Source organism: Amblyraja radiata, chromosome 10, assembly GCF_010909765.2.
Source record: "Amblyraja radiata isolate CabotCenter1 chromosome 10, sAmbRad1.1.pri, whole genome shotgun sequence".
Lineage (NCBI taxonomy): Eukaryota > Metazoa > Chordata > Chondrichthyes > Rajiformes > Rajidae > Amblyraja > Amblyraja radiata.
Window position 1 is genome coordinate 40331286 of NC_045965.1, and position 14715 is coordinate 40346000.

The 14715-nt window shown below is 45.2% G+C and overlaps 1 protein-coding gene across 1 annotated transcript in view; it reads left to right on the top strand.

Annotated features, from left to right (window-relative positions):
* ipo13 (importin 13) overlaps positions 1-14715 on the top strand; it is a 118493-nt gene that overhangs the window by 23294 nt on the left and 80484 nt on the right. The gene's annotated exons all lie outside the window — the stretch shown is intronic.

Here is a 14715-nt window from a genome sequence, read left to right on the forward strand (position 1 = left end):
CTAGTTACACTTACTCCCATCATCACCAAGTGCTTCGAGAGGCTGGTCCTGGCACACCTCAAAGGTTGCCTACCCCCCACATTGGATCCCTATCAGTTCGCCTACTAGCTAGAATTTAGAAGACTGAGGGGGGATCTTATAGAAACTTACAAAATTCTTAAGGGGTTGGACAGGCTAGATGCAGGAAGATTGTTCCCGATGTTGGGGAAGTCCAGAACAAGGGGTCACAGTTTAAGGATAAGGGGGAAATCATTTAGGACTGAGATGAGAAAAACATTTTTCACACAGAGAGTGGTGAATCTCTGGAATTCTCTGCCACAGAAGGTAGTTGAGGCCAGTTCATTGGCTATATTTAAGAGGGAGTTAGATGTGGCCCTTGTGGCTAAAGGGATCAGGGGGTATGGAGAGAAGGCAGGTACAGGATACTGAGTTGGATGATCAGCCATGATCATATTGAATGGCGGTGTAGGCTCGAAGGGCCGAATGGCCTACTCCTGCACCTAATTTCTATGTTTCTATGTTTCTAGGAACAGGAGTACGGAGGATGCCATCTCAACGGCACTTCACTCCGCCCTCTCCCACCTCGACAACAGAGACACTTACGTTAGAATGCTGTTCATCGATTACAGCTCAGCATTCAACACCATTATACACTCTCTAAACTGATCATCAAACTCGGTGACCTGGGCATCGACCCCTCCCCCTGCAACTGGATATTGGACTTTCTAACCAACAGACCCCAGTCTGTTAGGTTAGACAAACACACCTCTTCAACCCTCACCCTGAACACCGGCGTTCCACAGGGCTGTGTGCTGAGCCCCCTCCTCTACTCCCTCTACACCTACGACTGCACACCTGTACATGGTATTAACACCATCATCAAGTATGCAGATGATACAACGGTGATTGGCCTCATCAGCAACAACGATGAGTCGGCCTATAGGGAGGAGGTCCAGCTCCTAGCAGCATGGTGCGCTGACAACAACCTGGCCCTTAACTCCAAGAAGACCAAGGAGCTCATTGTAGACTTCAGAAGGTCTAGGGGCGGCACGCACACCCCCATCCACATTAACGGGACGGAGGTGGAACGTGTTTCCAGCTTCAGGTTCCTGGGGGTCAACATCTCCGATGACCTCTCTTGGACCCACAATACCTCAACTACGTTCAAGAAGGCTCACCAGCGTCTTTTCTTCCTGAGGAGACTAAAGAAGGTCCATCTGTCTCCTCAGATTCTGGTGAACTTCTACCGCTGCACCATCGAGAGCATCCTTATCAACCGTATCACAGTATTATATGGCAACTGCTCTGTCTGCGACCGGAAAGCACTGCAGAGGGTGGTGAAAATTGCCCAACGCATCACCGGTTCCTCACTCCCCTCCATTGAGTCTGTCCAAAGCAAGCGTTGTCTGCGAAGGGCGCTCAGCATCGTCAAGGACTGCTCTCACCCCAACCACAGACTGTTTACCCTCCTACCATCCGGGAGGCGCTACAGGTCTCTCCGTTGCCGGACCAGCAGGTCCAGGAACAGCTTCTTACTTGTGGCTGTTACATTGCTCAACACTCTACCTCGGTGATTGTCAATTACCCCCTCTCACCGCGGACACTCCTTCCACCAGGAAAAAAATAATTGCACTACTATGACTGTATGCACGTAAATATATTTATTTATTGCTCATATTCTATGTCGCTCTTCTAGGGAGATGCTAACTGCATTTCATTGTCTGTACTGTACACTGCACAATGACAATAAAGTTTCAATCTGAATCGGATACTCAAGCATAGAAACATAGAAAATAGGTGCAGGAATAGGCCATCGGCCCTTCGAGCCAGCACTGCCATTCAATATGATCATGGCTGTTCATCTAAAATCAGTACCTCTTTCCTGTTTTTTCCCCCATATCCCTTGATTTAATATCCCCAAGAACTCTCATGAAAACATCCAGTGAACTGGCCTGCACTGCCTTCTGTGGCAGAGAATTCCACAGATTCACAACTCTCTGCGTGAAGAAAGTTTGTCCTCATCTCAGTCCTAACTGGCCTACCCTTTATTCTTAAACTGTGACCCCTGCTTCTGAACATTTTTCCTGCAGTTACAGTAAGTGAAAATCTAGCAGGCAAGCAGGATGCTTTCTCCAACCACTCCCATTTGAAGTCCACCATCTTCCACCGTTTATACCCAGTGCTTGGTACTTACTTCCAGCAGCCACTGGTTGTCCTCCAGGATGCACCGAGCCGCAGCCTGATCCATGCCAGTCACCTGGGCGAATTTGGTACAGAGACTTTCACGGCAGCGGCGCTACGCTTCCGATGCCTCCGATAGCCCGGGACTCTTGCACCGAGGCTGCTCCATGGCCAGAGCTGCAGTGAGCGACTCGCCAGCCCGGCAAACACTCGCCAGCCCGGCAAACACTCGCCAGCCCGGCAAACACTCGTCAGCCCCGCAAACACTCGCCAGCCCCGGATCTCCAACACCCGCGGCCCATGCAGTTTATCTGAGTTTTTAAATTTTCGTTGATCACAGAATTTCTCACGACAGAGCGTGAGAAATTTGTGATCAGCATGAGAACGTGAGAATTTGTTCAAATGAGTGATTCTCACACTTGAAGCTTGAGAGTTGGCAGCCCTGAAGGAATTAATTCTGAAAGTGGTAGTACCTAAGCATTTTGGCATTAGCAACATTGTTTATTGTTCTGGTAGGGAGTCTTGGTTGCCAAAATCTCAAGTACATTCTGAAGCTTACACTTAGTCACTATTCGAAAAGTTAACTTTTCAGAAAATATGCAAATTATTTAGTTAATTAAAAAATATTTTTATTTCAAGGGATTATGTATGAAAGACAATGCAAATGAAATTACACATCCACCTCCTGTGAAGTGCTCATCTATAATATAGTTGCACTCCTGTGCTCTTGCTAATTGTCGTCTTCATCCTCATTACCAACACAGATCTTTTGCGGACTTGCAAACTCCGGCAGAAATAGATAAATATTTCTGTTTGGTCTTGAACTCTGCAAACACTAATGCTAATACTTGGCTTTATTCCTTTAGTCCTTAGTTTTAAGTTTCTTCCATCAATTGAGATTCACATAGCCTTTTTATATGGACCCTGTGCCTGCCTTCCTGTAAATATTTTTAAATACATTTGACCTTTGGATTGATCTAGTAAAATGTATAGGACTTTATTTTATTTTTTTTTGTTTTCTAATGTTTAGCAAAATGTGGGCATTTTTTGTTATTTATCAAAAAAGCTTTTAGCAAATGCAACAATTGCTCTGTAAAATCTCAACCTAATTGAAGCCTTTACGGTAACAAAGCACATGTTAAATTACAAAAAAATATAACTCCATCTATGAGATTGCTGTCAGTCCACCTACTTGCAAATACAACTGGTCTGTATGTTAAAATGTATATTTTGGGAACTACATGCAGCATTCTTAAAGCAAAATGAAAGAAAGTATAAATTGTGCATGTTTGCTAGCATAGAGTTTTATTGAAGGAAGAAAACAACCAAGTAAATTTTTAACTTGTTAAAATTAAAATTCACGTGTTTATACAGTGCCATCCATAATGTTTGGAACAAAGACCCATCATTTATTTATTTGCCTCTGTACTCCAAAATTTGAGATTTGTAATGGAAAAAAATCACATGTGGTTAAAGTGCACATTGTCAGATTTTAATAAAGGCCATTTTTAAAATTTTGGTTTCACCATGTAGAAACGACAGCAGTATTTATACATAGTCCCCCCATTTCAGGGCACCATAATGTTTGGGACACAGCAATGTCATGTAAATGAAAGTAGTCATGTTTAGTATTTTGTTGCATATCCTTTGCATGCAATGACTGCTTGAAGTCTGCGATTCATGGACATCACCAGTTGCTGGGAGTCTTTTCTGATGATGCTCTGCCAGGCCTGAATTGCAGCCATCTTTAGCTTATGCTTGTTTTGGGGGCTAGTCCCCTTCAATTATCTCTTCAACATATAAAAGGCATGCTCAATTGGGTTCAGATATGGTGATTGACTTAGCCACTCAAGAATTGAACATTTTTTAGCTTTGAAAAACTCCTTTGTTGCTTTAGCAGTATGTTTCGGATCATTAGGTACACAAAAATGCTGGAGAAACTCAGCGGGTGCAGCAGCATCTATGGAGCGAAGGAAATAGGCAACGTTTCGGGCCAAAACCCTTCTTCAGACTAATGGGGTGTGTGGGGGGGGAGAAGAAAGGAAAAAGGAGGAGGAGGAGCCCGAGGGCTGAGGGAGAGATAGGAAGGGGAGGAGGCAGCAAGGACTAACAAAATTGGGAGAATTCAATGTGCATGCCCCCAGGATGCAGACTCCCCAAGCGGAATATGAGGTGCTGTTCCTCCAATTTCCGGTGTTACTCGCTCTAGCCATTCCACTAAATTTTAATTCCACTAAACCAAAATGACATCTAGAGCAGCGGATGCAATAGATGAGGTTGGAGGAGATGCAGGTGAACCTCTGTCGCACCTGGAACGACTGCTTGGGTCCTTGAATGGAGTCGAGGGGGGAGGTAAAGCGACAAGTGTTGCATCTCTTGGAAGGGAAAGTGCCCGGGGAGGGGGAGGTTTCGGATCATTGTCTTGCTGTAGAATGAACTGCCAACCAATGAGTTTTGCAACATTTGTTTCAACTTGAGCAGATAAAGGATGTATCTATACACTTCAGAAATCATTATGCTACTACAGGTGCACAACCTTTTATCCGAAGATCCAAATAACGAAAACCTCCGAATAGCGGCCATTTTTTCGGTCCTTGAAGAAAGGTCCTTGAAAACGTTCACCGAGGGTGGCCCGCAGAGGTGACAGCGGAACCTCCGGTCGGTCCTCGAAGAAAGGGGAACTAAATCCCCATTCATAAAAGAGAAGGTGAGGGTATATTGCGCGGGAGGGTTAATAATTGACAATATGCTGCTGCCTGCCCGCTGAGTTAAAAAGTTCCCACGGTAGACTCACGATACACAGTGTTTCGTGAGTCTTGCGTGGGAACTTTTTAACTCAGCGGGCAGGCAGCAGCAGATTGTCGCTCGCTTCAGTTTCACCCCACCTACACCCCTCTGCTTCCCGGCCATGTGTGTGACCCCTTCCCTCCCCTCTCCAGCTCCCCGCCCATTGCACCGGCGCGGGGGCTTTGCACTGTCTTCACGTCGGCGATTGCAGCAGCACCAACGGGACACCGACCCCCAGGCCCACTGCAAGCACGGAGATCCCAGAGACCCACAGCCAGCAGCAGCCCAGCCCCGTTCCAACTCCAGAGGAAAACTGCAAACTGGCCGGAGACGTCAGGACCACCAGAAGCCGTTCCTCGAGCTGCGCCCCCTCATCGGGACACCGACCCCCAGGCCCACTGCAAGCACGGAGATCCCAGAGACCCACAGCCAACAGCAGCCCAGCCCAGCCCCGCTCCAACTACAGAGGAACCTGGGTTGCGGATGACGGGGCGCAGCTCGGGGCGTCGTAGGGGCCCATTGGGGAGCGAGTTCCTGTTGGTCCTGACGTCTCCGGCCACCTGCCATCCTCCGGGAACTGTACCGCCCTTGCAGGAGAGTGGGGTTGTTTGCAGTTGCAGAGGGAGGAGGCAAGGGCGGTACAGTTTCCAGTCTCAGCTCCAGTCCAGGGGGGTGGCCGGAGACGTCAGGACCAACGGGACACCGACCCCCAGGCCCACTGCAAGCACGGAGATCCCAGAGACCCACGGCCAGCAGCAACTCCAGCCCCGCTCCAACTCCAGAGGAACACGTAGGGGCAGAAGCTGATGGTGTGCAAGGTACGTCTTGTTCTTGGGGTGGCGGATGAGGGGGCGCAGCTCGGGCTGTCGGCAAACTGCCACTTGTCGCCGTAGCGGCCCATCGGGGAGCGGATTCCTCTGGAGTTGGAGGGGGAGGGGGGTATTGTGCTGTTTGATCGCCCCCTGCTATCCCAGGGACAGGGAGACACAGCGGCTTTTTAGACTGGTGGGCAATCACTTCCAAAGTTCTGCCCACACAGTCAGTACACCTCTCCTACACTGCATTTCATACAAACATTTATTCTGCAAAAACTACATTGAAGACTCAAACACGCGACCGAGTTTACTGCCGGGATCAAGGCGCAAACTCGCGACCTTGCGGATATGAGCCGAGCACTCTACCACTGAGCCAGCCATTAAAATCTACGCTAAAAAATTTCCATTCCGAAGGCCGACAAATTCTGAATTACGAAAAGTGTCTGGTCCCAAGGCTTTCGGATAAAAGGTTGTGCACCTGTACCATCAACAGTTATATCATCAAAGGTACACAAAAAAGCTGGAGAAACTCAGCGGGTGCAGCAGCATCTATGGAGCGAAGGAAATAGGCAACGTTTCGGGCAGAAACCCTTCTTCAGACCTTCTTCAGTTGTTATATCATCAATGTAGATAAGTGAGCCAATACCTTAAGCAGCCATACATGCCCAGGCCATAACACCCCTACTACTGTGTTTCACAGATGAGGTGATATGCTTTGGATCTTGGGCAGTTCCTTCTCTACTCCATACTTTGCTCTTGCCATCTCATCTGTCCACAAGACCTTTTTCCAGAACTGTGGTTGCTCTTTTAAGTACTTCTTGGCAAACAAACCTGGCCATCTTATTTTTGCAGCTAACCAGTGGTTTGCATCTTGCAGTGTAGCCTCTGTATTTCTGTTCATGAAGTCTTCTGCGGAGAGCAGTCATTAACAAATCCACACCTGACTCCTGAAGAGTGTTTCTGATGTCGGACAGGTGTTTGGGGAATTTTTCTTTATTATAGAGGGAATTCACCCAGTTCTTCTATCCAGAGATGCTGCCTGTCCCGCTGAGTTACTCCAGCATTTTGTGTTATCTTCTGCTCTAAGAAATGAAATGAACAGGGACGAAAATAGCAGACTGCAGACTGCTGGAATCTGGAGCAAAAAATAAAACTCTGCATCAGGACTGTGAGTGCAGAGGGAAGATGACCAATATATAGAAGTGAGAGGGAGGGTGAGAACAAGGTTGATGATGGGTGGAACCAGGTGAAGGGGATGGATCATGGGCAATGGAGCAAGAGGGGTGAGGGGATGGGAAATGTGAAACAAGGGGAAGGAACCCAGGTAGATGCGTACATGGTGATGGGCAAAATAAACTACGTGGGAGTGGGTGTGAGGTCTAGGTAATGGGGGGGGGGGGGGGCTTGTGTGGCAGAGGAGACCCAGGGCAGACAGGTGGTGTGGGAATGTGAAGAGTTGAAATGACTTGCAACTGGAAGCATGATGTGACTACTGTGGATGGAATGCAGGTGCTTTGCAAAGCAGTTGCTAGTCTACACTTTGGCCAATGTAAAGGAGGTCACATGGAGCATTGAATGCGATAGTCAAAATTAGAGAAGGTGAACATGAGGGGTATTTAGATGCCTGGATGGTGTTAAGAGAGGTGGTGTATGGACGAGTGTTGCACCTCGAACAGTTGCAAGGTAAAGTGCTGGGGGATGGGGATTATTAGGTGGGTAGGGATGAGCAAACTGGGAGTCATGGAAGGTGTGGTCCCTAGAGAGGATGATGTGGGATCTCATTGCAGCTGGCATTAATGGTGAAGGTTGACATGCTGGTTGCAGAGGCTGGCAGCGTGATGGGTGAGGACGAGGGGAACTTTATCTCTGTTCTATTTTGGGAACGGGTGCATCCGATGGCTCCAACTACAGCAGAGGGGAATTCACGTTTCCTGAAGAAGAAGGACATTTCAGAAGTTTTAGAATGGAAAGCTTCATCATGAGAATAGATGCACAGATACAGAAAAACTTAGAGAAGGTAACAGGAGGTGGGGTGGAAGGTGTAATTGTGGGAGTGTCGAGGTTTATAGTAACTAAGTAAATGAATAGATATAACTCAATTCCATGGAACAGATTTGAGGATAATCATTTTTGTCTGCTTTCTTCCGGTCAGATGTTGACCACCGAAGTCAAATGTTCACCATGTGGGAGTGCTAAACTGAAATGCATTATGCTCATCTGAGCAATTACATATTGGTGCCTTTATCAGCTTCTTGCAGAATGTATAGGTGTTATTTATTTTGAAATGCAGAAGGTTTAATTTTGTTTTGTTTAATATATTTTAACTTTTTGAAACTTGGGTAAAAATGTGAAAGTATTCATGACAGCTTGAATTCTACTTCTCGGTCTCGGCATTTTGTATAGAAAATCATTGAAACTGAACATGTATGTAATACAGTCTTGTGGTGTCTGTTATGCAACCCAAAAGATTTATTCAGTTCTTCTTCATTTCTCTAATGACATTTTCCTGTAACAGAGCTTAGGTCATGTTAGAATCTTGGTAGTGATTTGATGTAGCATTTGGAAAATATATATTGATATCAGTAAATTTTAACATTTTATGTTAAAAATATTTCAAAGTAGGCTGCTCTGGAAGGTTAGATCGCATGGGATCCAAGGAGAGATAGTTGAATGGATAGCAAATTGGCTCCATGGAAGGAAGCAGAGGGTGATGGTGGAAGGTTGCTTCTCGGACTGGAGGCCAGTGACTCGTGGTGAGCCTCAGGGTTCGTTGCTGGGCCCGTTACTGTTTGTCATCTATATCAATGATTTGGAGAGAACATACAGGGCAAGGTTAGCAAGTTGCTGATGATGCAAAAGTGAGTGGTTTTGCAGATAGTGAAGATGGTTGTGAAAGATTGCAGCAGGATCTGGATTGATTGGCCAGGTGGGCGGAGGAATGGTTGATGGAATTTAATACAGAGAAGTGTGAGGTGTTGCATTTTGGGATGTTGAACGAGGGCAGTAAATGGTAGGCCTCTGGGTTGTGTTGTAGAGCAGAGGGATCTAGGAGTACAGGTGCATGGTTCCTTGAAGGTCGAGTCGCAGGTAGATAAGGTGGTCAAAAAGGCTTTTGGCATTTTGGCCTTCATCAGTCAGAGTGTTGAGTATAGAAGTTAGGTGGTCATCTTGCCGTTGTATAAGATGTTGGTGCAACTGCATTTAGAATATTGATCAGTTCTGGGCACCATGTTATAGGAAAGATATTGTCAAGCTTGAAAGGGTTCAGAAAAGATTTACGATGATGTTGCCAGGACTAGAGGGTGTGAGCTGTAGGGAGAGATTGAGTAGGCTGGGTCTCTATTCCATGGAGCGTAGGAGGATGAGGGGCGATCTTGTAGAGGTGTACAAAATCATGAGAGGAATAGATCGAGTAGATGCACAGAGTCTCTTGCTCAGAGTAGGGAATCGAAGACCAGAGGACATAGGATCAAGGTAAAGGGGAAAAGACTTAGTAGGAATCCGAGAGGTAACTTTTTCACCCAAGGGTGGTGGGTGTATGGAATAAGTTGCCAGAGGAGGTAGTTGAGGCTGGGACTATTCTATCGTTTAAAGGGCCTGTCCCACTTGGGCGCGCAGATGTGCATTCTGCGCACATGGTGTGCATTACGCGTGCATGGTGTGTGGTGATGTAGGCAGTGACGCACGGTCGCGCATGCCGCCCCAGGATTTTGGGATTCACAAAATGTTCGCGCGCCACTTGCGTGACGTGCAAGTGACGCCCAAGTGGGACAGGCCCTTTAGAGACAGGTACATGGATAGGACAGGTTTGGAGGGATCTTGACCAAGTGCAGGCAAGTGGGACTAGTGTAGCTGGGACATTATTGACTGGTATGGGCAAGTTGGGCCGAAGAGCCACACTGTATCACTCTATGACTCTAAGTAGGATGTTCATATCAGTTCCTAAAATAATGAAACAGTAAAAGGGCTTTCTCACGGTGCGACCTGACGCAAGACGGGATGTTTCACAGAGGAAGAGGACTTAACTTTCTGGTGCCTTTCCCCCGCAGTGGAAATGTTTTGATTCTGCTGTGGGGGGATGTTTGTGTTGAACTCTGTAATATGTTGTGTCCATTTTTATTCATTTTTTTTAAAAACCTTTTTCTATGGTTTGCAATGGAACTTATTATTATTTAAATTATGTAAAGCGCTTTGGGGTCAATGCAAATTGACTTAAAATGCGCTATATAAATAAAGTTTACTTACTTACTTACTTACTTAACAAGAGTTTAACATCGTGGGAACCTCCTGCGATAACAGTACGGCATTCGTGGACCACCGAGGACCTCCGTGGCGCTAACGGCAGGTAGTCGTGTAACTTTGTAAGGTCGGGAGAAAATTCAAACATTTTTGAATTTCTCCAAGAGTGACTTGAGCACTTTTTGGTGAGCGTTGCAACATTGTATGAAAGCAGATGCCAGTGCGATATCCGTGCGATATCCGTAATGACTCTTGCGGGTACCGTGGGAACTCCTGCGAACGGTAAACCCGGAAGCTTGACAGAGGGGACATAAGGTGAGTAAAAAAGGTGGTCTCAATATCGGCAATATTAAAGAGCTCGGGTGAAATTCTGACAAAGTTTTTGAATGCACTTTTATCCTCTTCGCACAGCACATTAAGCAGTTGCTCATATTGTCCAAATTGAGGTCTCCGTTGAAACATGGGCTTAACCCAGTGAGACTTCCTCTTAATTCTCTTTTTAATTAATCTCACCCTTCTGCCTTCACGCAAGCGTTTTCGATGCACATGTTGCGCTAATGCATACAGCGCGTCAATGAAAATAACAACCAGCCTGTACTCGAACCAACTTTGTATAGGCATGTCTGCAAATGAGCCAATTCTACGAACGGAGGATATTTATATAGTGTGTGAAAAAAAGTGACATCATTTGTGCCACGTGATTAACTACACTACAGTCCACGATGTTCATTCACGATTAACGGGAAAGATCGGGAGACGGACAAGTCACCCGCACAAATGACAGAATTGCCGTGTACCGTGGGAACTCTTTATCTACCCCCCGTTATATCGTGCGGAACTCGTGCTGGACCACGACCACTTCACTCTGGTGACATCTTGCGTCAGGTCGCACCGTGAGAACCGGCCATAACAATTCCACTAAACCAAAATGAAATCAATTTTAAAATTCAGTATGACCAAATCTCATGCGAGGCACAAGCAACGGTGAAGCATTTAAAAAAAAAGAATTAAAAAAAAAAAAAGAAAGGAAAAAAAAGTTGGCAAACTGTAACTAGTGCAGGGGTCAGGGCCAGAGTAACAACTATTTCCAACTTATGTTAATGACTTGGATAAAGCGACTGAGTGTATTAGAACTAAATGTGTTGATGATACAAGGATAAGTGGGGAAAGTAAATTTTGAAAAGAATGCATGACTCTGCAAAGCAATATGGATCCCCTGAGTAGGCATGTTTTTGACAGATACGGATTACACTTAGGAAGGAAGAACAGAAAAGTAGAATCCGGCACTGCGCGGAGAGATGCTACAGAACCCTGTTCTACAAGAGATCTCATTATTTTGGTGTTGTACCTGGCAGCACCTAATTATAACTTTACAACTATAATAAGAGCAGTTAGAGGGAGAGCGAGAAGAATGCAGGTCAGAGCGTAGGAAATGTCCAACAAATCAGGCATTGTCTGTGGAGAGTGAAAAACATAGTTAATAATAGAGATAGAATTGCCTCCCCTGGAAGCTAAGTTGTTTATATCGGCCTTGAATGTATGTTTGGATGGATTTCTGGACATTTGGGAGTCTAGTCATAGGAAATCAACAAGAAAATGGATTAGAGGTCAAGATTGTATTGCCTGCTATGTTATTGAATGCCAGTGCAGGCTTGTGGATTCATGCGGTATTCTTATATCTGTGTCCTTTATGATAAATGAATAACACCAGTTTTCGGTTATTTTGACTTTTGCTGAATGGAGATGCTTATGGAAAAAGCAATTTTATGATTTAAGGTACTTGGAAATAAATGAATGATTTAGTGAAGAACTTTCAATGGAAAGTTTTTACAAGGTTTAACTATCAATTGGTCTAAGATTTAAGGAATCTTCCATTGATGTAGGTGGGGCAAGCCCATTAAGGGCTTTGTAGACATAAAGGAGGATCTTGAAATTTATTAGGAACTGCACAGGGAGCCAATGGAGAGAGGCCAGGATCGGGGTGATGTGGTCCCTTTTATGGGTGCCCATCAGGAGTCTCGCTGCGGCGTTTTGGACCAGTTGATACCGATACACAACTCTATCTCCCCCTGAAGCCCAAAAACCAATCAAATCTGCTTAACCTTACCCGCTGCCTCAAGGATATAAAGTGTTGGATGGCCTAGAACTTCCTCCAACTAAACGAGAGTAAGTCTGAGGTCATCCTTCTCGGCCCCTCGGACTCAATCAAAATGATAGCAGGCAGCCTTGGAAGCCTTACCCCACTACTCAAACCTCACGTCAAAAACCTTGGCATGATATTTGACTCAGCATTGAAATTTGACAAACAAGTCAATGCCATGGTAAAAGCTAACTTCTTTCAGCTTCGGACGATAGCTAAAATAAAACAATTCCTCCAGTTTGATGACCTCGAAAAGATCATCCACACATTTATCTCCTCCCGCCTCGATTACTGCAACTCCCTTTACACTGGCATCAGTCCGAGTTTTGGACCAGTTCCCTGTCCTGCCTGCAACTGGTCCAAAACGCCGCAGCGAGACTCCTGACGGGCACCCGTAAAAGGGACCACATCACTCCGATCCTGGCCTCTCTCCACTGGATCCCAGTGCGGTTCTGAATAAATTTCAAGATCCTCCTTTATGTCTACAAAGCCCTTAATGGGCTTGCCCCCACCTACATCAAAAGTCTGCTTACCCACCACACCACCTCCAGGTCCTTCAGATCGGCCAACTTGAGGTTACTGAACATCCCGCGGTCTAGGCATGAGCTCAGGGGTGACCGCGTCTTTGCGGTTGCAGCTCCTAGACTGTGGAACAGCATCCCTCTTCTCATCAGAACTTTCCCCCTCCATCGACTTAAAGAAGTCGAGACTTAAAACTCATCTACTCCCAAGCCTTTCTTTACGTCCTCTGAGCGAGGGCTATATGTATGTAGTGATGTTTGTATTTAATCTATGAATCGCTGTTGTATAACGTTAGTACCTCCACCAATGTAAAGCACTTTGGCCAACAAGAGTTGTTTTTTAAATGTGCTATATAAATAAAAGTGACTTGACTTCTAGGGGATGGTCTATTCCTGATTTGTAATACTGAGGTGAAAAAAAAGATTCAATGCAAAACTAAATCCTTGCCAAAGAAAATAATGAGAGAAAACCTTGCTGCACTTCTCATAACAATAATGCAATGGAAGTTTCCTGTGACAAATCTTTTTCAATTTAAGGATAATTTCAGATCTACATGATGCACAATAAATTGACAGTGATGGATTTTGAAACCGGATTTGTAATACATTGGACATTTAAAAGCCGTGAAGGTGTGTGGTTTGGGGGCTTATTGCGAGTTATGAGTGTACAGCAGTGTACAAAATAAAGATCAAGACCAATGATTCAAATTTAATTTTGAAGCTGTGTGATGCAATATCTTCTAGGATCAGATGATTAACATAAAGGAGGCTTTTTTCTTCACAAGATTATCTACCCATTTGTTTTTATGTGTAGTAATATTTACAAATGTCATACTCACATATTATTGGAAAATATCTAATTTCTGGATAATTTGAATGACATTAATGGTGCTCATATTTCCATTTACACTTGATTATACATGAACAGGAATTATTTGCAATTTCTGATTGTAGAGCTATACAGCGTGGGGACAAGGCTTTTGGCCCAAAGGGGCTGTCCAACTGCGGCAACCTAATCTGCAAGTTTAGATGAGTTTGCCCTCGACTCAAACTCGCAGCATGGTCGACACAAGGTCGTAGGAGGTCCTATGAGGTCACTGGAACTCTCCTTCTTGCTCGAGGGAAGTTCCCGAATACTCGTGGCCTCAGCTAGGTCGCGGAAAATTTTCCAGCATGTTCTGGCAGCTTGTTCCTTATGTGGACTACTCTGAGTTGACAGTGAGATCTCTTTTAAAATCTCTCCTGTGCTTTGTGGAAAATGCTATGTGCTTTCACTTTATCCATGCCCTTCATGATTTTATATACTTTAACACGGTCACCCCTCAACCTCCTGCACTATAATAAAACAAGTATTGGCTTATCCAGCTTTTCCCAATAACTCAAGCCGTGAATCTCTTGGAATACTAGAGTCACACAGCATAGAAAAGGGCCCTACGGCCCAACTTGCCCAAGCTGACCATGATGCCCCATCAACACTAGTCCCACATGTTTGTATTTGGCCCATATTCCTCTGAACCTTTCCTTCCCATGAATCTGTCCATATGTCTTTTAAATGTTGTTATAGGACCTGCCGCAACTAACTCCTTTGGCAACTCGTTCCATATACCCATCACCCTCTGTGTGGAAAAAGTTGCCCCACTGGCTCCTATTAAATCTTTCCCCTCGCACCTTAAGCCAATGTTTTCTGGCTCTTGTTACCCCTACTCTGGGTAAAAGACTGTGCATCTATCCTATCTTTTCTCTTCATGATCTTATACACCTCTATAAGATCATCCCTCATCCTCTTGCAATCCAAGGAATAAAGTCCTAACCTGTCCAACCTCTTCTTCTAGCTCAGGCCCTCAAGTCCTGACAACCTCCTCGTAAATCGTTTCTGCACCTTACCCAAGTTAATGACATTTTTTTTCCTATAGCTGGGTGACCAGAGCTGCAAATTGCTCCAAATGTGCTCTCACCGTCGACTTGTGTAGTTGTATCATGAAGTCCTAATTTTTGTACTTTTGTACTTTTCCAAATTGCTTGCCAAATGCCT